General features: G+C 36.8%; 1 pseudogene; it reads right to left on the reverse strand.

The window, feature by feature from the left end:
- Positions 1–1,172: 1,172 nt before the first annotated feature.
- Positions 1,173–22,200, reverse strand: part of LOC146888788 (uncharacterized) — a 51,111-nt pseudogene continuing 30,083 nt past the window's right edge.

Raw genomic sequence — 22,200 nt, forward strand, 5'->3', positions numbered from 1 at the left:
CTAGTTTACGGTGCAGACGCCATGATACCAGTTGAAATTGGCAAACCATCCCTACGCCGAGAACTATACGACCCAACCCACTATTAAGAATATAAAGTCTTTCCAAGTTATTCACTAAACATTTCTTAATTTTAACACTGATGACAAAATATTTTTCGTGTTTTGATGAAGTATGTAAAGTCTTTTCAAACTGTACAATAATTAAAATATTTGACTACAACATTCACAACATGTAGAGAATATCACACATAAGTGAATTATTTATATTTAAATCTATCCTTTTAACTTAGTTATCTATTTTCTAAACTTAAGACATTCTGGCACTTTTTCATATAAATGATACTTCACATAACTCCCTTTTTTATTGTATTTAGTCTATACATTTGTCCAAAAAGGACTCTTGAAGTAATTAAAATTAATATACTAAACTATAATATTAAGATACTAGAAAAAAAATAGTAAAGCTAAAGACTAAAGTTGTCCATTAACAAACTCGAAATTGATTTTAATAAAATAGTTCTTATAAAATACACATTAAAAGGTTAGACAAATAAAATAAAAAATAATAAAAGAAGATAAAGATAGAACATTTAAATTAGCACTACTGGAAAATGGGCTTATAATGACAGGTAAAACGAGCTTCCTATGACAGGTATTCTGGTGTCATAGTTTCAGGAGTCATAGAAAATGCGCATTTTTTATGACACAGCAGAAACCTATCATAGTAAGTCAGAGTTATTATGATAGGTGTTCGATTAACAATCATAATAAGTCTAACTTACCACTGCACAAGTTGACGATGCTGGGACAATCAGTGAACTTACTATAACAATTTTTTGTTAAACCTATCATAGTAAGTCCAACTTTTTATGACAGGTAATGCAAAGTACGTAATAATAAGTCCAAATTACTATGATAGGCAGTGCAAACTTTGTCATAGTAAGTCATATTTTTTTTTATGATTTTTCTATTTTACCATTTTCCTTTCCATTCAATTCACCTGCAAATAACTTTCATATCACCAGACCAAACAATTCCAAACCAAACCAATTCCATACAGTTAAGTTGTCTAAACAAACTCAAAAATTGAAATTGTATATAATAAACCTACAACCTTGACAACTTTTACAAATACTCTCAAAAAGATTGTAAGTATTATAGAACTAAGCTTTCTACAAGTTATCAACAACACTCAAAAGAAAGGAAGCCCACTTGGTTCTAATTTCTTCCACCTCTCTACCTTCCAATGAGGATGAATCATTAAATATCTACAAAAAGCATAATGAAGTTAAACAATATTGTAATTAACAATTCCATAAGTATTTAGTTAGTCTTTTGTTACCTTATTCCATGAGTCAGTAATGTTTGTACATATAATCGTGTGCATGTGTTTCATGACGTAATACCCACACTCGTAGCTCCCCAATTGATGTCGATACTATAAATCAAATACAAATAATTATAATATGTGTTACATTAGAACTTAAATGGTAGTCAGACATATAAATTACATTAGGTGCAATTATTTGCATCTTCTTCCTAGATACAGATGGAACACCCATCAACCTTGAATGAGCTTCCAAATACCTACAAAAAGTAAACATTCATTAAATCATATTAATCATATTGGAAGGAAATAAAATAGAATAAAAAACTTACGCCTCTAATATATTTTTGATGGACAATGTGTTAGGTTTCTTCTGCAACGAACACAAGAGAACTACAAGAGAATGATTAGGAAGAATAACTAGCAACTGCCAATGACCCCTATAAGTTGGAATAATATTAATAAAAAAAATAAGTTCTAAATTAGTTACCTATAATTCAAGAATTGTTTACTTATGCAAATAAGGTGCTAAATACACCTCTTTGCCAGCTTTTCCAAATATCTCTATTAAGTATTTTTGCACCTATTCTAATCTATTTCCTACACTCTAAATGATAATTGGGTCAAGAAATCCATAAATATTAGCATTCTTCTTCTCGATGCATAGGTGATACAAATACATTCAATATCAACAAATAAAGTTAGAATAAATTATTGAATACAATATTAAACTATTTTTATGGTTAATGAAGGCTTACTTACAAATTCCAAACTTGTAGAACTGTTGCGGATAGGAGATCATTACCAATCACAATTTCACAAATATCCTTATGACATACAAAAAAAGGGGTGGCACCAATCTTGCCTGCCAATTCAGGAGGCATATCTACCATTGCACCAAGTTGTTGGAGAGGAGACAATTGTGGTTGTGGAGGTGTAAGAATGTTTGCATTCTTAGAACCCTCCTAAATTTAAATAAAATTAGTAGAATAATATATCCATCCAATTACAACAAATACTTACATAAATAAAGCAAATATGAAAACCAACACTTACTAAAATTGGTTTTGCCAATCTGGCTGGTCAAATGATAAAATTCCCTAGAGCTTGTCCCACTATTTCAACCTCCTTAGTGGGTACAGGAACGCGAGTAGAAGAATCTTTGACATTTACAACCACCACTCGCATCATATCATCTTTAATAGTCTGGTGGTGGATGGTCTTTCCCAAATTATATATTTTACCTAAGACAAAAAATATATGATAATAAATAAAATATAAAGACAAATTATATGATAGGAATAAGATTACCTAAGGCCACCAAATGTCGACGGGGGTCATCAACATATAGTTCATAATCAATAGGAACATCAACATCATCCTCTAATTCTTCAGGAAGAGGACAATCAATGCTCGAGTTCTTTTTTGAAAAAAAAGGATCTACATTATAATTTGAAACTATGGTCTATCTTACTGAAAAATGATAGGAGATACATATAAGGAAACACTTGCTCAAAGGTTCAATCATTGAAAAACCATGTTTGAAAATAACCAAAAAGCATAAAGATAGACAAAGAGAGAATCCATATCCCTTGAATAACTATATAAGTTTGAGGATAAATTTAGATAAATAAATGTTAACTAGACTTTATCAAAATAAATGTATATGGAATTTGAACATAGCAATAGAAGACTAGCTAACATTATATCGGAGACACCCCTGATAACCATTTTGTTACGACTGCAATATCTTGCCGCCACTCATGCTCACGTTGCCAATAGCTAGTATCATGGAAAAGATTAGCTGGCCCCTGAATGGAAAAACAATGTGAGGAACAAATATTCAACATAAGCAAATATGTGAAAAAAATAGAGAAACAATGAATGGGCAGAGGTGGGCAAATGACTGATGAAATAAAATAAATTAAAAGATATGCTAAAATAGGATTCAACATCTCTAAAGTGAGAAAGTGCATAAGATAAGAAAGTAAAAGTGTATTCACAATTGATTATAACTGAAGTACCTTACAAAATTACCCCACTCCAAACCAATGGCAGATACACCAAAACTTTCTCACTTTAGAGGAGTCAAATACTCAAGAATGTTTATTAGGCACACACATTGAAAAGTCGTAAGATAAAAGCTCACTTACTTGAGAAGGTTGAGTCCAAATAATTACCCTCCCGTGGAAATTTGCAATCAACAATGCACTGGATAAAATGTCAGATAAAAAAATAAGGGAGGCTGCCTGATATGAATGCCATTTCTCAAGAATTAGAAATAGAACAACATAATGCTAGATAAAAACATCTGATGAAGGATTGACCCCAACCAAGGATGGAGGCACATGCTTAAGAAGACTAAAGATGTTTAGAAAGGAAGTTCACTAATCCTTCATCCCTTTCATTTATATTTGTTATTTTTGATTCCCAAAGTTGAATTAGTTGAATTAACTTTAGTTGACTTGTTGACCTTTGACGAGGTTTGACTTATTGACTATAGTTGACTTGATTTAAGCCAACATGCTAATCTATGTTTATTTGCTTTGTAGGTTAATAAGGAGTAAGAAAGCAATGCTAGGTGGTGCATGGTGATTGGGGACCATAAATGATTTGGAGGAGAGAGTAAAGCAAAGACATAAAGCATAAAGTAAAAGGCATGAAGCAAGTTACCTATGTACCTTTGGTCTCCTTTATTTTTAGCACACTTTGGCCACTTTTTGGAGACATATGAGACACATTCTTTGTCTTCTTTTGTGCTAGAACGAAATTAGCCTTGCACACACCATAGTTAGGTCTTTTGTCTCTCATTTTTGTAACCTTATTTGACCTAGTTTCTAGAAGCTAGGGTTAGGTTTTTGTAGAGACATCCTTAGGTATATTTTATTTGCTTAGAGGTTCCTAAACTCTTCTATATAAGGGGTGCTCCTAGACATGTAAAAGGGTTGAATATTTTGAAGTAAAAACACTTTTGTGTCTCAACCATTTGTGAGAGTTTCCTCCCTAGGGAGTGAATACTTTTAAGCCTTATCTTGCATAGCAAGTGGCGGCACACATCCACTCATCTTCAAGGTTGCCATGGCTTCTAGCCTAGCCTTGTAGTAGCGTGCTTCTCACATTTTTTACCATTTCTTTCCTTTCCATTTTATGTTTTCTTCTTCCATTAATTATTCTTGGTTTTTTATGGTTTATGTGCTTTCCATTTCCTTTTTGTTTTGAATCAATCCATCATCTTCTTCTCTTGAGCTTCGTGAAAGGAACCTTCACATCTAGATAGCTTGCTATCTTAATGTCCAGTGGGGATTTCACTTAGCTTTCTTAATCAACTCACACCATATTCAATAATCTTAAAAAGGAACAAGATAATCCTTCATCAACATCTCTCACCCACTCAAAATCAAAACCATAGCCCAACACACATGTGCAAACTAAGTGAAGAAAAGAGGGAAAACCTGTCCAAAGGGGGCCTGAATCACCAACGTGGAAACCAGGAACAATGCGCGTGTAAGACCCGAGAAAATTAAATATTTAATTAATTAATTATTTAATAAATGCGGGTAATAGAAGCATTTAAGGCAGTGAATTATGACGTGGAAAAGTACTAGCTCAATTGGTTGAGAGTACTTTGATTGTGTGAGAGAACTTGGGTTTGAGTCCTATGTATGCCAATTGTGTGCTATTTTGATTTATGCATTATTTTGATGATATACTGGAATTCTTGATGTGATAGTAAAATCCTAAAAGTGTAGGAGTGATCACAAATATGAATTGGTTGAGTTGGTTATGCTATTGATTTGGTGATTGATAGGTTGTGGGTTCAAACCTTGCTAAGGACAAAACTAAATTCCTTTTTGGCAAAATTCTTTCTTTTTACATCATATTGGAGAGGCATAGAAACCCTAACTGCAGAGGGAGGCAACCTAGTGGTTGAAAACATTCTGCTAATGGGTAGCTAACTAGCCATTAAGCACATTATACTTTAAATTTCGTTTTATGGTGTTAAAGGGCAATTAAGAGGTATAATTGTGAGGGAACGAGTGTGATTAACGAGAGAGAGAACAGGAAATTGTGGGATGAACCTTGGGCAGAAGGGTTTCAGTGAATTAGCATGTACGATTGAAACAATTGAGGGTGGAAGATAGTGTGGGAGTGCAAGGGAAGGTTAAAAGAGCTTTTGGCTTAAAGACTCATCAAGAATTCGAGTTTGGAGCAGGAAATCCAGGTAAGGGGAGTTGTTTGTATATGTTTTAATTCCGCACATACTGTTTTGGACTCTGCTTGAGATAATTGCATGAAATTCTGGTGCTTTCACGTTTTTCGATGTTTCTGGGTTTTTACCCAGAAACCGCTCGGCGGCAAGGCCTGAGCCGCCAGGCGGCATAACAGATTTTACCTTTGTTCTTTAGTTTGGCATGAACCGCCTAGCGACGATGAATATCTGCCAGGTGGCGCGACCCTATTTGCGTCTTCTTGATTGTTTTTTATGCTGTTTGAGCGAGAATCAATGTGATTTCTGGAATTGATCTGTGTAAAGCCTATTGAGTGTCTTAATACTATGAAACAAATTACAAATTGTGGGCATGGCCAAGTTTTTTTTTTAAAAAAACCACCGTGTATGCTATCCATGATCGTATCTGTAATTATGGAAGGGGTTGAATTGGGGTCGATTCCAGAGAGTAAAAGTCAAGTAAAATTTAAGAATCGAATTGGGAACAGAAGGTCTAGTTTATATATATTCATTGTTGCAAATTGGTGTGTTAGGTAACAAGGATAAATTGCAGAAAGTTCTGAAATCATTCGCAGGTATGGAGAAGCCTAGGTTTAGGCTGGGTACTGGTATACCGCCTGGCGGAGCTATACTTGCCACCAGGCGATGGCGAGGCACAAGTACTATTTTTGCAAATTTTATGTAGTAGAAAATGAGGGAGAAACCTAGGTGAGTGTGTGGTGCTAGAAATTCATTGGTAACACTAGAAGGGACAATATGCCTATGGTAATTACGTAGGTGAATAGTAATAGGTTTGAAAGTATGACTATGTTATGGTGTGTTGGTAGGAATGTTAAGGAAAGAAAGGGGGAATGATAATTTCAATTAAAAGTTTCAGGTTTGGAAGCATAGTTCTTTGCATATGTGTTATTGGATAATTGGTGATTATGATATATTGGCCTAAGGTGTCACTCGTGACATATATGTACAGATAGAGGATAGTTGATTATGTAATATTGGCTGGGACAACACTCATGGTTGTATAGTGTGAGTTAAGTATATTGGAATAAGCTTGGGATATTATTCCAGAGCAGTGGAAATAGGATGCGTGAATGGTAAATGTACTGGACTGATAGATATTGTCGTAAACATGACTGAACTCTTATGCAGTAATAGTGCACTTACTAAGCTCGAAACTTTGGATAGAGAAATTGGAAATTTTGAAGCATGGGTTCTTAAACCATGGGGGAGTAGTGTGTTGCTATGAAGTTCTTCTAGATCGAGGGGGACATATCTAGACACTTGGGTGTACATTCTAGCATAAGTCCAATCAAATTAGGGTGCTAAAACCCAGTGGAATTTTGCTATTGATACAGCGCCTGACGGCACGGGTAGGTGCGCCAGGCGATAGGACTAGATTAAGAGGTCTCTGTACTGCGTAGTGCCTGGCGGCAAGGGGTGCTCTGCTAGGCAGTGATTGAAAAATAGTGGGGCTGGATGAGCGCTGGTGCCTGGCGGTGGGAAGGTATCGCCAGGCGGCCTGGGTCAGTTTAGCCTGGCAGCACTTGGTGTTGCGCCGAGCGAAAACCCAACAGACTATGACTTGTGTGCATTGCTTTTAAGCGATACTGCTATACTTGGATCAGGAGATGCTGTGCCATGAGCAGGTAGGTTCATGGATGGTGGTTAACATGTGATGGTATGAGCGGGGAGGTTCATATCCAGTTACTCTCGCATGGGGATACGAGCGAGGTAGGTTCGTATGTTCTGTACTCAAGTTTGAGAGATGCCACGTGCGGGGAGGTACGGGGCTGGTGGATCACATGTGTTGGACTACGGGCGGGTAGGTTCGTATAGTAGGACTACGAGCGGGGAGGTTCGTAGGGCAGGACTACGAGCGAGGAGGTTCGTAGAGGCAGGACCACGAGCGGGCAGGTTCGTGTGAGCATCATATTCCCGAGTCCAAGGCTAACCATTTGTGTGATTTGAAAGCTGAAAAGCCTTGGGGTTAAGATCTTGGCCAAGATACGTAGGTTGAATTAAATGGATGTGTGATTTATCTGATGTTATTATATATATGCATATATGTTATTTTTATTTTCTCAGCTCACCCTTTCTGTTTGTGTATGGCGATGATCGTGTGATTTGTTACACGGGAGCAGATGTGGATACAGGTGATGCTGAGGATGCTCAGGCAATGGAGTGAGGGCTAGCTGGGATTAGAGCTAGGCATAGTTGATTATGCTTTTATTTTATGATTATGGATTTTTGGAAATTGTAATGCCTTTATGACTACTTTCTTACAGTTTTGGTGCATGTTTAATTATTTTAATAATTTTCCCGCGTTTGGGAATAATAATATCAGGACGATTTAATTTCTTTTTCTTATTTATTTAAGTAATAATCCTTAGGGATGTTACAGCGTGAATGGAGAGCGAACGGCTCACGGACGGTGCGTAGAGGATGCGCGGACAACTCACGAATGGTGTGCAGACAATTCAGATGGCGCACGGAAGGCGTGCGGATAGTGCGAACGCTGCACAGATAACGAGCAGACGGCGAGCGAACGGTGCACGAATTGTAAGACCCGTGGTAATTAATTAATTAAATAATTAATTAAGTAATAGATGCGGGTGTTGGGAACTTTGAAGGCATTAAAATGTTAATTGCATAACATGGAAAAGTACTAGCTCAATTGGTTGAGAGTACTTGATTGTGTGAGAGGACTTAGGTTTGAGTCTTATGTATGCTTGTTGTGTGTTATTTAATTATTCTTATTTTGTTTTGGTAATGTAATTGTGAATGATGAGTGATAATATAGTCATAAGATTATAATGGTTATCAAAAAATGTGATTTGGCATAGTGGTTATGCTTTGTTCTTATGAGTGGAAGGTCACGGGTTCAAACCTTATTAGAGGTGAAATAGACTTTATTTTTGCTAATTCTAGTTTAGAGTGGAGGTGAAAGGGCAAAAGGTAAAGCGAAAATGAGGAGCAACCAAAGGGCTGGAAAAACAGTATTAAACCACTAAGTAATTAACCTTAAATGGAAATTAGAAACACCATTAGGTTCATTTTTCGTTTTAGCATTTAGGCCCTAATTAAGACTCATATAAAAGGTTGTTTTAGGGGAAAAGAGATGGTTTTGGCAGTGTGGTGAACTGGTTTAGAGAGGAAAACGAAATTAGGGATTGAGAGGGAAGTTTTGGGTGTACAAGGGGGCTGAAGCAAAAGCATTGGAGAACTAAGGGTCCTTCATCCTTCTCAATTTTTTAATCAAGAATTCCAGGTTAGGAGAGTTGCCATTTCCTTTTCGAATGTTGATTGTATGCAATGACATGATTTTGATGAAACTATGGCCTGAAATTCGTGATGCACATGAGGGGTTTTGGAGGTTGTGGGTTTGGTACTGTTTGAGTTTTGGGCACGACTTCTCGATCAGGCGAGAAGATTGGTGTGTTAAGTGAACCAAGTCTCGCTCAGGCGAGTAGGGCTCGCCTGAGCGAGGTTGTGATGAAATTGATGTTCCGTTTATGTCGAATCCTCATCCAGGCGAGGGGTTGTGTGTCTTGGGTGAATATGGGTCTCGCTTAGGTGAGACGGGCTCGCCTAAGCGAGATGATGTGGTGTAGCCACTGCTGCATGCTCGCTCAGGCGAGTTGTGTTAGCTTAAGCGAGTCTGATGGTTTAGCCTGGGCAAAGACCCTTGGCTTAAGCGAGATTAATGCAATCACTATGTTTGTGTGAGCTGTTTGGGTTGTTTGTTTGTTGTTTCTAAATATAGGAAGTTATAGGCGTGTGTTTGTGGTGTTTGGACTTGAAGGACTAAGTCCTTAGGTTTTGGGATGTGCTTGGTTGAGTCGCGAGCGAGGAGTTCGTGATGGGTGGACTGCATGTGGAACGTGAACTGATTAGTTCACCGGAGGTACCCTTGTTAGGATGAATGAGCAAGGGAGTTCATGTCATGCTCAACTTGGGAATGCTATGAGCAAGGGAGTTCATAGTAGGAAAGGCGGGTATTCGTGTCCGGGTCCGAGCGAGGAGTTCAGATGACGGGCGAGGGAGTCCGTGAAGCATGACTACAAGCGAGTTAGGCTTGTAGGTTGGACCACGAACGAGGAGGGTCGTGGAAGAACATGTAATCCCAGATTTAGACTATATGTATGAACTCATATTGGTTATGAGTGTGGGAAAGTGGGTGTTTTTGGAAAATTAATATATAATTATGAATGGGCTGGGAAGTTATTTCAAGTTTATGTATGTTTAATTGCATAGCTCACCCTATCTGTTTGTGTGTGGCGATGATCGGGTAATTTATTATCCAGGAGCAGATGATGTTACATGTGAGCCAGGAGACGCTTAGTGGCGGAGAGTGGGCTCAGTGGACGAGGGGGCTTTTTAACTGTTTTTCTTTGGTTTAATATATATGTAAATAGATTTTGGTTTTATGGTTTTAGAATATTTTTGGATTATAAATGTTTTAAAGTTTTAAATTTCCCGTGGTTTTAGGAAATGGAGTAATAAATAAATGATGTATTTATTTTCTGCCTTGTTTTATTATTTATTTATTGTTTGTTTTAAGTAATATCCTACAGGGATGTTACACGAATGGCGTGAGAACGGCGTGCAGACAATGCAACGTGACTGTTTCGAGAAAGAAACTATACTTCTGAATTTTGGAGAAAATGGAGACGAGAAAGAGAAAGAGAAAAGAGGGAAGGAAAAAATTAGGGATTTGAAGATATTATGATAGGTTTCTCTAAATCTATCATAATATATTTTTAACATAATTTCAATTTTGCCACCGTGCCCATCTACTATGATAGGTCCTCTACACCTGTCACAATAAATTTTTCCTTCTCACTTATTATGATAGATTCCTTTTTACCAGTCATAATAACAACTGTTACTTTTATTACAAAAATGTCATCGGTCAACTTATTATGATAGGTGGCTTATACCTGTCATAATAAGTCGTCATAGATTTCCCTTTTTTCACTAGTGTAGACAAAATCAAAAGAAGAAACAATTAACAAATAAATTAAAACAAAATTGCAAAAAGATAAAAAAGGCTTAAAAAATAATCATGAAAGTGATAGATTCTATAGCTTTTACTAATGAATATATTTAAATTGTTTCTTATTTTAGATGTCAAATTAATCAATAAAACTTTTCAACTCACCAATACAAAACATGCTAATTATGTGAACCAATTTTTGTCTCACTAGTAGATATTAGATGTGAAAATATATAGTGACATTTTTTGTAAATAAATTGTCAAAATTTATGTCTAACTCCTCCCCAAACGTAAATTTTGATTTTTATGTATGTGTTTGTATGACCGTAAACTAATTGTAGAGCTGCTCAAAGAAAGTGGTGCAAGAGAAGTAAGAGATGGTTTGAGTTATGATTTCAAGTTAGGGTGCTAACTTGGAAGTGAGAAAGTGAGAGTAGATGTTTAGTCAGAGAAGGGAATTCAAGATCCTTGATTTGACGGGGTAAGGATAAGAGTTGGTTGAGAAACATAAGTGTTTGGATTGGGAAGAGAATGTGTGAGAAGATTTCATTAGTCTAGTCATCTGACTAGCAATAGTGAGTCTCTCAACAAGGTTGAGAAAAAGCAAATAATAAAATCTTAGTTTGAGGTGTATCGTGGAGTTGCGTGGTACGAACCGGACTAGAAATTTGAAGTCAATGGAAGTTATGGTTCTGACGTTTTGTGGAATGTTGGTAATAAGTTAGGGGATTAAAGATGAAGATAGGATACTAAGACGATATGGTGAAGGAAGCAGTTGAAGGTTTAAATGGGAAATGGAACAACTCGATAGTGAACTTTGTTGCCTTGGTTGAAGCCAGCAAAGGAAGCAAGATGTAGAAGTGTCGTTATACATAAAAGTGGTCAAAAGTGTTGATGGTGGGCCAGTAGGCCAACACTCAAGAGTGATCAAGTCAGTGGAGTGATGCATAAAGGAGTGAACAAGGTGATGTGAAGTGATAACGAACATGCTTTAGTTTGAGACTTAAAGTCATCTGAGACTTTGATAAAAACCTACAAGAGGTAGTGGGAAGGTATGAAGGAGCATTCCAATTTTAAGATTGCAAGTTGGAAGTTACTTCGAGTGTAGTGACTAAACCAATCTACACAGCTGAACACATATCGCTTAGCGTAAAGGCAAACTTTCCGGTGACTATAGGTGTTGGAGTCGTTTTATCAGTCCTATCTAAGTGGCAGTTGTCAGAGAAAATGAGGAAAACATAGTTTTCTTCCTATTCCATCGATGAATTTTCGAGGACAAAATTTTGTTGTTGGGGAGAATGTAAGACCCACTTTTTTCTGCTCCTTATATTTAAGGGCTTGCCCTAATCAGTTGGGCCCATGGCTAGCGCAAAGGGTGCCTAAAACCCCTTAACAACCCTGACACCCTCATTCTGCCCACTTTCCAGGAGCTGTCCATGTTCTCTCTTAGAACTTCAACTGTAACCTCTGCTAGGGTTTAGCCCTTGATTCTCTTAAAGGTAGCTCAAAACCGTTTTTTGCTCCACGTAAGTCAGTTTTTAGCTCATGCTCTTTTTCCTTTAACTTATTCTTCATGGTTCCAACTAGGGTTCATCCTAATAAACCTGTTTAAATCTGTTTCGTTATTTTCCAGCTCATTAATCTATTTCTAGAGTTATTGTGCTCCGTTGTTCAATGTCGAGGTGTTATACTAGCTCTTTCCAGGTAAGGGAAGCTAGGGCTTACATGTGTAATTCGATTTTTGCTTGTCTTGCTACTGTTTCACGATTTTTGGGCTTGTGTGCTACTATGAATGTATGAAATGCCTTGTTATGCTCTTTGGATATGTATGTATGGTTGTTTCAGGAAGAACAATGGCGAGATCTGACGTTTTCGTCCAAGCGAGTCTATCTCGCCTAGGCGAGACTAGCAAAAACAGGCCCAAGTTCGCACTCAAACTCTCGCTCAAGCGGAGAGCTCTCATTTTGAGCGAGGTACTATCTCGCTCAAGCGAGAGGGGCTCGCCTCAGCAAGAACGCGTGGGAACTTGGGGCACGTCATTGTAGTTGTAGCCCAAGCGAGGAACCTCACCTTTGGGCGAGGGGTGGCCTCACTCAGGCGAGGAGAGCTCGCCTCAACGAGAACTCGTGAGTCTTGTAGGGCTCTTTGTTGACAGTCTTGCCTAAGCGAGGACCTGTAGCTTGAGCGAAAGACCTCTTTCGCCTAAGCGAGGGTCCCTAGCTTGAGCGAGACTGGCTCCGGAATAGCTTCATGGTTGTTCTTTTCATGCTTTTGGTTGCTAATTGTGAGCTTGGTTTGGATTACCCTATTTAAAGTGTGAAGTATATAAATATGCATGTAAGGTCTGATTGTATGGGCTGGAGTAATGAGTTTTGGTATGATCTTGGCATGAAACATGAATGGGATGGTTGGTTCTAACTGTGGCACGAAATTGGTATGTATAATGGCTCTATGTTGGTTAGAGAAACATGATTTTGGTGTCGCTAGGACATAATTCCACGATAGTTTCGTGGTGGTGCCTCATTGGTCAAGGCGTAATTCCATGAATCTCTAGGTGAGATCTCATGGTAGTGCCTCATTTGGTTAGGACGTAATTCCATGACCCTTGTTAGTGGGAGTTCATGGTGGTGCCTCATTTATATAGTTTAGTAAGGATTCAAGATAAGGATTGCATCCTGACACTCGAAAGAGTTAGTAAGTCTCATGTAGAGCGTACTGACTCAAGTGGTGAGAGTAGTAGAGGCATGAAACACTGTAAGGCTAACCTTGTTCGTGGGGGGAATGAAACACTGCAATAATTAGCTCGGTAGAGCACCTCGGTAGAGCAGTAAAGGCCACCACCAGTGCAAGTATCCGCTGAATCCGACTAATTATATGTATCTGAATAAGTCTTGTCTTTTGATCTTAGTGTATTGGTTGCGAGTCATCACATGATTGGTTGATGTATGTATGTTGGACTGTGAATATTAATGCAATTGTATGTTAAAAATCATTTTCTACTCTAGCTTACCCTTTCTGCTTGTTTGTGTTCCTGTGTGTGGTTTTCTCATTTTGCGATGACCATCAATTTATTGATGTGAGCAGATGTGAGAACTCTCTGTAGTCATCAGGGTGATGGGGGTTCCGCTACATGGTCTATTTGGGCTAGATTCCGCTCATATGAGTTTTCTTTTAAGGTTGTGGCTCATGTATTGTCTTGTCTTTGGGCCTTATTTTGAAATATTGTCGATCCCTTATTATACTTTGTTACTGGCATCGTGGTGTGCCCTAGTTCATTCTGGTTTCTTTTGGGATAACTGTAAGGAGTAGCGTTTATACTCCAGGTCCTTGCTTACTATATTATTCTGTGTAATGTTTCATTTAATTACATTATTATTTCAATGGGACGTTACAATAACTAATCTTTTTTTATCTCTAAATTAATAGTTATTTAGTGATTTTTTTTTAGTGTTAATTTTTCTATTTTTTATTGGCTCTTATTATATATATATATATATATATATATATATATATATATATATATATATATATATATATATATATATATATATATATATATATATATATATATATATATATATCATAATTAAAACATTTAAGATACTATTGGTATAAAATATTATTTTATTGAACTAAAAATGTACTTAGAGCTTCTATATTTTCTATGTATGCTTTATGCTTCTATGTTTCCTATGTACACTTGAATTCAATTAATATATTCCATTATAATCTATCATTTCTTTCTTCCCATCCTATTCCACATCTTCCGTTCCTTTTCTCCTTTGTTTCCATCAAATTTATGTCGAATTCAATTTAAATAATTGTTAATAATTAATGATATACTTGTCGAATTCAATTTAAATAATTGTTAATAATTAATGATATACTTAGGATATAATAAAAATGTCTGCATCAAATCATTTAAAGACAAAAGACTAAATTGAATTTTTTAAATATAAAAGATAAAATAAAATATAAGTTTAAAGATATAATAAAATAAGTAAAATTATAAATAAATTAAAAAATAAAATAAAGTGTACCGAAGGGATATGTGCAAAATTATAGTTCCTTACACGTATGTGTTTTCCTACAAGACGAACTTATCCTTATTTATTCCTTTGCAATCTTGATTTTCGTTTGATATGAAAGAAAAATGGGAATGCAATTTTTTCTATTATATAACGAATGAAGAAAGCCACGTATATATACGTATTGCATAATTTTATAAATATCACGAAAAGACAGCATATGCAAAGCTGTATGCGTTTCATTAGAGCAAATGGACTTATTTTGTTTTGTATCAATAGAATGAACTTGCATCACTCGTTGCTAAAGGCCACTGATAGATAGCACTGTGGGACCTTTCCGAAACAGAAGCACTATCTCACTTCCTTCATTAAATGGAGATTTCAATAAAAGGTAAAGATGTTGTATGCTCTTAATGGATAACAAATTTTCAAGCCAAAAGGGTTAAAATACGAAAGTGTTAGGTACAACGCTAAACAGTACACTATTTTCCTTCTGCTAGCATGGGTAGAGACAGGGATGGCAAAAATAACTATGCCTGCGGATATTCGCAGATAAAATCTGTGACGGATAGTTATTATCCACAGGTATTTATTATCAACGGGTAGCGGGTATTTTAATATCCGCTTATAAACGGGTCGGGTACGGGTATCATACTATCCGTACCCGCGGATATCCGTTACCCGCAAAAAATTAAAATTAAAATTAAAATTATATTTTATTAAGTTAAATTTAATTAAAATTAAAATTAACAGTATATTTTATTATGTCAAATTTAATTATAATTTAATTTATATTTTATTTTAATAATTTTATATTAAAAAATTTATAAAATATATTTTTTTAAAAATATTTGCGGGTATCGGGTATCCACGGGTACCTGCAGGTTTTAAATATATCCCCGGGTATATTTTAAGCGGATACCCAGCAGGTAAACGGGTGGATAACAGACGGATTTTTTTTGGCAGGTCGGGTTGCGGGTAGGCACTATCCGTGTCCGACCCGACTCGTTGCTATCCCTAGGTAGGGATGTCAAAAAAATTCGTACCCGCAGGTATCCGTGGATAAAACCCGCAATGGGTAGGAAACGAATATTAAAAATGGATACCCGTTACCCACAGGTACAGGTATCATAATACCCATACCCGTGGATACCCATACCCGCTAAACTTTAATTCACAAAAGTACCCTCATATATATATATATATATATATATATATATATATATATATATATATATATATATATATATATATATATATATGAGTAAAAAACATTCTTCAAACTTCAAGTTTTGGTACATTGTCTTCTTCCAAGTACACCTCCTGACATTCTTCTCTTCCCTTTATTTGAAATTGGGCATATACATCAAATCCTATATACACAATGACGTTTATGGTATGTTTGTCTTCAAATGATAGAATCAAATTAAGAATACTTGGCACGTGGCAATTAAGGTTTATTATTTGTTTATTTTGTTTATTTTTTAGGAATCAATTGGAGAAAGTGGACTTTTTTATCAAAACACTAATTAAAGAATTTTCATTCTGTTGAACGTCATTTTATATTTACTTTTATAATTATTTGGACTTGTATGAACTTGAGTTTATTTGATCTTTATTTAAAATTTATGACAATGATGTTTTTAATTTAATTTTATTTGAATTTATGATTCAATATTTATTTTTTAAATAATTTTGTAAATACTCGCGGGTACCCGTTGTAAGGCCCATTATTTTTCTGTCCTTATTTTAAAAGGGCTGCCTCAAAACAGTTGGGCCTGGGGCTGGCCCATAAAGAGCCAAGGACCTAAACTACCCTAACCCCTTTCATTTCCCTTCACTTTTCAGAAATCAACCTCTCTTCCCCTCTTGGAGTTATAGTGAACCTCTGCTAGGGTTTGATCTTTGGCCTTCGTCAAACTTGTTTGAGCTCATTCCTTTTCACGTAAGTTGTCTCTCATCAAATACATCCCTTGTATAGCACCATTGTCTTGATTTCCAACTAAGGTCGCTCTTGGTAACTTCATTTCCTTCTGTTCCTTATTTCTCCAGCTCACTAAAACTGCTCTGGGAGCTGCGGTACTCCTCTGTTCATACCCAGGAACCCCTTTGCTAGCCCTTTCCAAGTAAGGGAAGCTAAGGTTTTCGTATTTTGATTGTATGTTGGTTGTTTTACCTTTGTTTTGCAATTTATATGCCTGAATGATGTTTGGGTTTGGATGAATATAAATGGAATATGGTTTGGAGTGGGTGTGCTACTACTGTCACGTAAAACAGGGGACGCGAGCTGTTATTTTCGCCCAAGCGAGCTCATCTCGCCTAAGAGAAAGTAGGAGAACCTCGCCCAGGAGTTTTTCTCGAGGACTCGCTCAAGCGAGTGAATTATGTTTTAAGCGAAAGACCATCTCGCTCAGGCGAGATGGACTCGCCTAAAGGAGCACTCGCAAAACTTCCACGCCCTTTGTCGGGATCTCGCCTAAGCGAGAGTCTGCAGCTTGAGCGAGAGCACCCCTCTCGCTTGAGCGAGGGCTTCTGGCTTGAGCGAGATTTGCTGCAGGCTACCCTATTTTCCTTACATGGTTGTTATTGATTGTTTAATTGATGGGTTTGCTCTATTTAAAGTATGAGGCATGTGAATATGCATGAAATATCTCAGGTTATGAATTGGATTGATGTGTTGGTATGGTCTTGGCATGTAAAACAAATGAGATGGCTGGTAATGAAAGTGGAATGGTGTTGGTATGAGATATGATTCTATATCGATGGATGAAACATGATGTTGGTATGTTTAGGACATAATTCCACGATAGTTTCGTGGTGGTGCCTCATTGGTTAGGGCATAATTCCATAAGCCTCTAGGTGAGACCTCATGGTGGTGCTTCAGTTGGTCGAGACGTAATTCCATGACCCTTGTTAGTGGGAGTTCACGGTGGTGTCCCATCTATATAATTTAGTAAGGATTCAAGGTAAGGTTGCATCCTAACACTCTAAAGAGCCAGTTAGTCTCACATAGAGCGTAACAATTAAGGCCTGAAACTCATTAAGGGCTAACCTTGTGCGTGGGGGATGTGACATTGTAACAATTAGCTCGGTAGAGCAGGGAAGTCCACCACAAATGCAAGCATCTGCTGAATCCGACTAATTATATGTATTCGGATGAGTCGTGTCTGAGTCGTAGTGTATTGTTTGAAAAGTCATAACATGTTTGATTGACATATACATCTTGGACTGTGAAATAGTATGTAACTGTATGATGAACTGTTTTCTACTCTAGCTTACCCTTCTGTGTTGTATGTTCCGTCTGGTGTGGTTTTCTCTCTTTGCGATGATCATCAATTTATTGATGTTTGCAGATGCGAGGACTACCCGTTGTCAACAAGGAAATGGTGACTCCGCTACATAGCCTGTTTGGGCTGGATTCCTTTCGCTTAGGCTTTTCTTTTAAGGCTACGGCCCATGTATTATCTTTTCTCGGGATTTTTACATTGTACTACTGTTGATCTCTTTACTATACCCTGTATGGGCATCGTGGTGTGTCTTGTCTTCTCTTTTGTACCCCTGGTTATTGTAAGGAGTAGTGGTTATACTCCGGGACTTGTCTCTATATTAGCTGAGTGACATGTCATTTAGTTAAGGTATTTATTTAAATGGGATGTCACACCCGTGGATACCCATGGAATGAAAAAAATAGGCAGGTACCCGCATAATGGATACCTGACGGATATAAGTAGGAGTACAGGACGAATATTTTTCCAGCAGGTAGGGTACGGGGGAGCTACTACCCGCACCCTACCCGCCCCGTTGACATCCGCAGACAAAGGCCTTGAAAGTGTACTTGTGATTGTTTTGTCACATGCTTATTATGCGTGTATTGATGATTTCGAAGTGTCGTATAGGGTTACCCGCTTTCATTGCTACCATTACAGGATTGAATTGTTGGTGCCGTTATAATTTTACGAAACTTTTTCACGTTTTCAGTTTCTCCGTTAGGCAGAGTATTATAGGTTCCTCTTTTCACGTTTCCGAATTTTAGATTCTTTGTTGGGCCTTGGGTTCAAACTTTTTGGGTTGTTCTCTCTGTGTCATTCTAAGGCCTGTTTTTTCATGCACCTCGCATAAAAACCACCGAATCGCAGATTCTCCTTCTTTCAAATTATAATAAAAAGATAAAAATTACTTATGCACCCTGTTTCTTAAATTTTGGATTATGCAATCTTAAAGATATTTTTGAATCTAAAAATATATTTTAAGATGTACAATTCGAAATATATTTAAAAATATATTGTAAATTATATAATTCAGAAGATATTTTTAATGGAAAATTACCTTTCGAATTTTACAATTCAAAATATATTTAAAAGAAATTACATTCCAAAATGAACATTTAGAAAGGTATTTTTAGATCTGGAAACACGTTTTAAAATATACAATTTAAAATATATTTTTTAAATACATTTTATTTTTCGTTGTGTAATTTAGAATGTATTTTCGGATCCAAAAGCATTGTATGGATTACACAATCCAAGATATATTAAAAAAAATTCTAAGATATACATTTCAAAAGATGTTATTAGATTTAAAATTACATTTTAAAATATACATTTCAAAATATATTAAAAACAAGCTTTTGGATTGAATTTTTCGAAAAAATATTTTTGAATTTGAAAATATCTTCTAGATTGGATGTTACAAAATGTATCTCCCTCCCACAAAACTATTGTCTTTAAGACCCACTTTAATTATGTCCTAAAATTTAAGGGTCTCTCTCAATCACTTGGGTCTAAGGCTGGCCTATAGAGCATCCCAAAACTCCTAAACCAGCTTAACCCTCTCATGTTTTGCCCACTTTGCAAAATCAACCACCTTACTCCTCTTCTTTTTTCCCTTCAAACAGTGCTCTGCTAGGGTTCGAAGCTCATTCAGATTCAAGTCAGCTCAACCTCATTCTCTGCTCCACCTCTTAAGTATGCTCCTGGAGCTGTTGGGTTCGTTGTCGTAGGTGCCTGTGCTTTCCACTAGCATTTGTCCAAGTGAGGGAAGCTAGGATTTTTTTCATGCTTTTATAAATAATGTGCCTGTTTTGGTTCTGTTGGGTGCTCTTGATAATTTGATGTGCTTTTGATGGTGTGAAAATAATCGGTGTATTGTTTATGGATGGATTTTTGGCTTTGCATGCGTGAGAGCAAGTGAGATCTGTTATGCTCGCCTAAGCGAGCTGTTTCTTGCCCAAACGGGAAGCTCTCACCTAAGCGAGAATGGCAGTAACTTGCCCCCTTTAGTTTTGAGTGCTCGCTTGAGCGAAGGCCTCTCGCTTGAGCGAGACGGGCTAGCTTAAGCGAAAGCTTTTGGCTTGAGCGAGAGACCACTCTCACCTGAGCGAGAGCTCCTTAGCTTGAGCGAGATTGACAACACTAGTTGTTTAAATGTTTGTATGCCCCATGATTGATTTGTTCACCATTTTAAAGCATGAAATATGATGCCAACATTTTATACAACGTGCTTGTGTTTTCTTAAATTTTTGTTGTTTGGGATTTTTTGTTTTTACATGTTGAAACAAGTGAAAATATGTTAGTTTAGCTTAAGCGAGAGATTTTAGCTTAAGCGAGATCAGTCTAGCTTAAGCGAGAATTTCTAGCTTAAGCAATATCAGTCTAGCTTATGCGAGAATTTCTAGCTTAAGCGAGACCAGTCTAAGTTAAGCGAGATCAGTCTAGCTTAAGCGAGAATTACTGTAGAATTTTAATTTTTTGCTTTAACTTGAACTTGTGGATTGATTCAATTATTTTTAAAAGCATTAATTGGGCGAATGGGTATGAGTAGAATGGTTTATGGTCTGTGATTGATAAGTTTAACATGACCTTGGCATGTGACTTGTATGAGATGGTTGGTAATCAAAGTGACATGGTGTCGGTATGAATTACACTTCTATATTCATGGATTGGGAAGGATGATTTGGAATGGATTCAACATGGAACATGTATGAGGATGGATTATAAAGGTTGGCATGAGATTTATAATCATGATAAATATTACATGATTGTTTGAATATGATTGGCATGTTGTCAGGACGTAATTCCATGAACCTCTAGGTGAGACCTCATGGTGGTGCTTTAGTGGTCGGGACGTAATTCCATGACCCCTGTTAGTGGGAGTTCATGGTGGTGCCCCATCTATATATTTTAGTAAGGATTCAAGGTAAGGTTGCATCCTGACGCTCTAAGGAGTCAGTTAATCTCACATAGAATGAACTGATTCTGATGTTTAGAGTAGTAGGAGGCTTGAAATTCATCAAGGGCTAACCTTGTGTGTGGGGGTTGAGACATTGTAACATTGTAACACTTAGCTCGGGGGTGAGCAGAGAAATCCACCACAAGTGTAAGCATTTGATGAATCCGACTAAATTATATGTATCCAGATGAGTCGAGTCTTTGTCTTAGTGTATTGTTTGAAAGATCATAACATGTTTGGATGAGATATACTGATTGGAATGTGAAATAGCATGTAATTGTATGATAAATTGTTTTATACTCTAGCTTATCCTTTTGCTTGTTTGATTGCTTGTGTGTGGTTCTTCTCCTTTTGCAATGATCATCAATTTATTGATGTGAGCAGATGCGAGGAACACCAAGGGTCAAAAGGGAGGTGATGGTTTCACTGCGTAGCCCATCTGGGCTGGATTCTACTGTCTTGGGGTTTCTCATAGGGCTATGGCCCATGTACTGTTTTGTCCTTTAGTACTTTAATAACTACTGTCAAGTTCTTGTATTATACTTTGTATCTAGCATCGTGGTGTGCCTTGATTTCTTCTAGTTTTTTTTGGATATTGTAAGGAGTAGTGGTTAAACTCCCGGATTTGTTTCCTCTACTCTATTTGTGTGGGATTTCATTTAAATTAAGGATATTATTTAAATGGGGTGTTACATTAATGGTATCAGAGCAGTTCGTCCTTAAGATGACCTGAGGTTGTGGGTTTGTCATGCCTCGCAGGCGTGAGTAGTCATGTCTAGTCAAGTGTGTCAATAAAATTAAAAGTTTTAAGAACAGAAAAACGCCTTGATAAAGTAATGAGGGTGCTAATGAAGGATTATCTTGTTCCTTTTTAAGATTATTGAATATGGTGTGAGTTGATTAAGAAAGCTAAGTGAAATCCCTACTGGACATTAAGATAGGAAACTATCTAGATGTAAAGGTTCCTTTCACAAAGCTCAAGAGAAGAAGAAGATGGATTGATTCAAAACAAAAAGGAAATGGAAGGCACATAAACCATAGAAAACCAAGAACAATTAAAGGAAGAAGAAAACATAAAATGGATAGGAAAGAAATGGTAAAAATGTGTTATAGAAGAGTTTAGGGACCTTTAAGCAAATAAAAGATACCTAAGGATGTCTCTACAAACACCTAACCCTAGCTTCTAGAAACTAGGTCAAATAAGGTTACAAAAATGAGAGATAAAAGACCTAACTATGGTGTGTGGAAGGCTAATTTCGTTCTAGCACAAAAGGAGACAAATAATGTGTCTCATATGTCTCCAAAAAGTGGCCAAAGTGTGCTAAAAACAAAGGAGACCAAAGGTACATAGGTACACTTGCTTTATGCCTTTTACTTTATGTTTTATGCCTTT

Source organism: Vigna unguiculata, chromosome 1 (assembly GCF_037176805.1).
Source record: "Vigna unguiculata cultivar grain cowpea cultivar isolate G323 ecotype 2 chromosome 1, ASM3717680v1, whole genome shotgun sequence".
NCBI classification, from domain to species: Eukaryota; Viridiplantae; Streptophyta; class Magnoliopsida; order Fabales; family Fabaceae; genus Vigna; species Vigna unguiculata.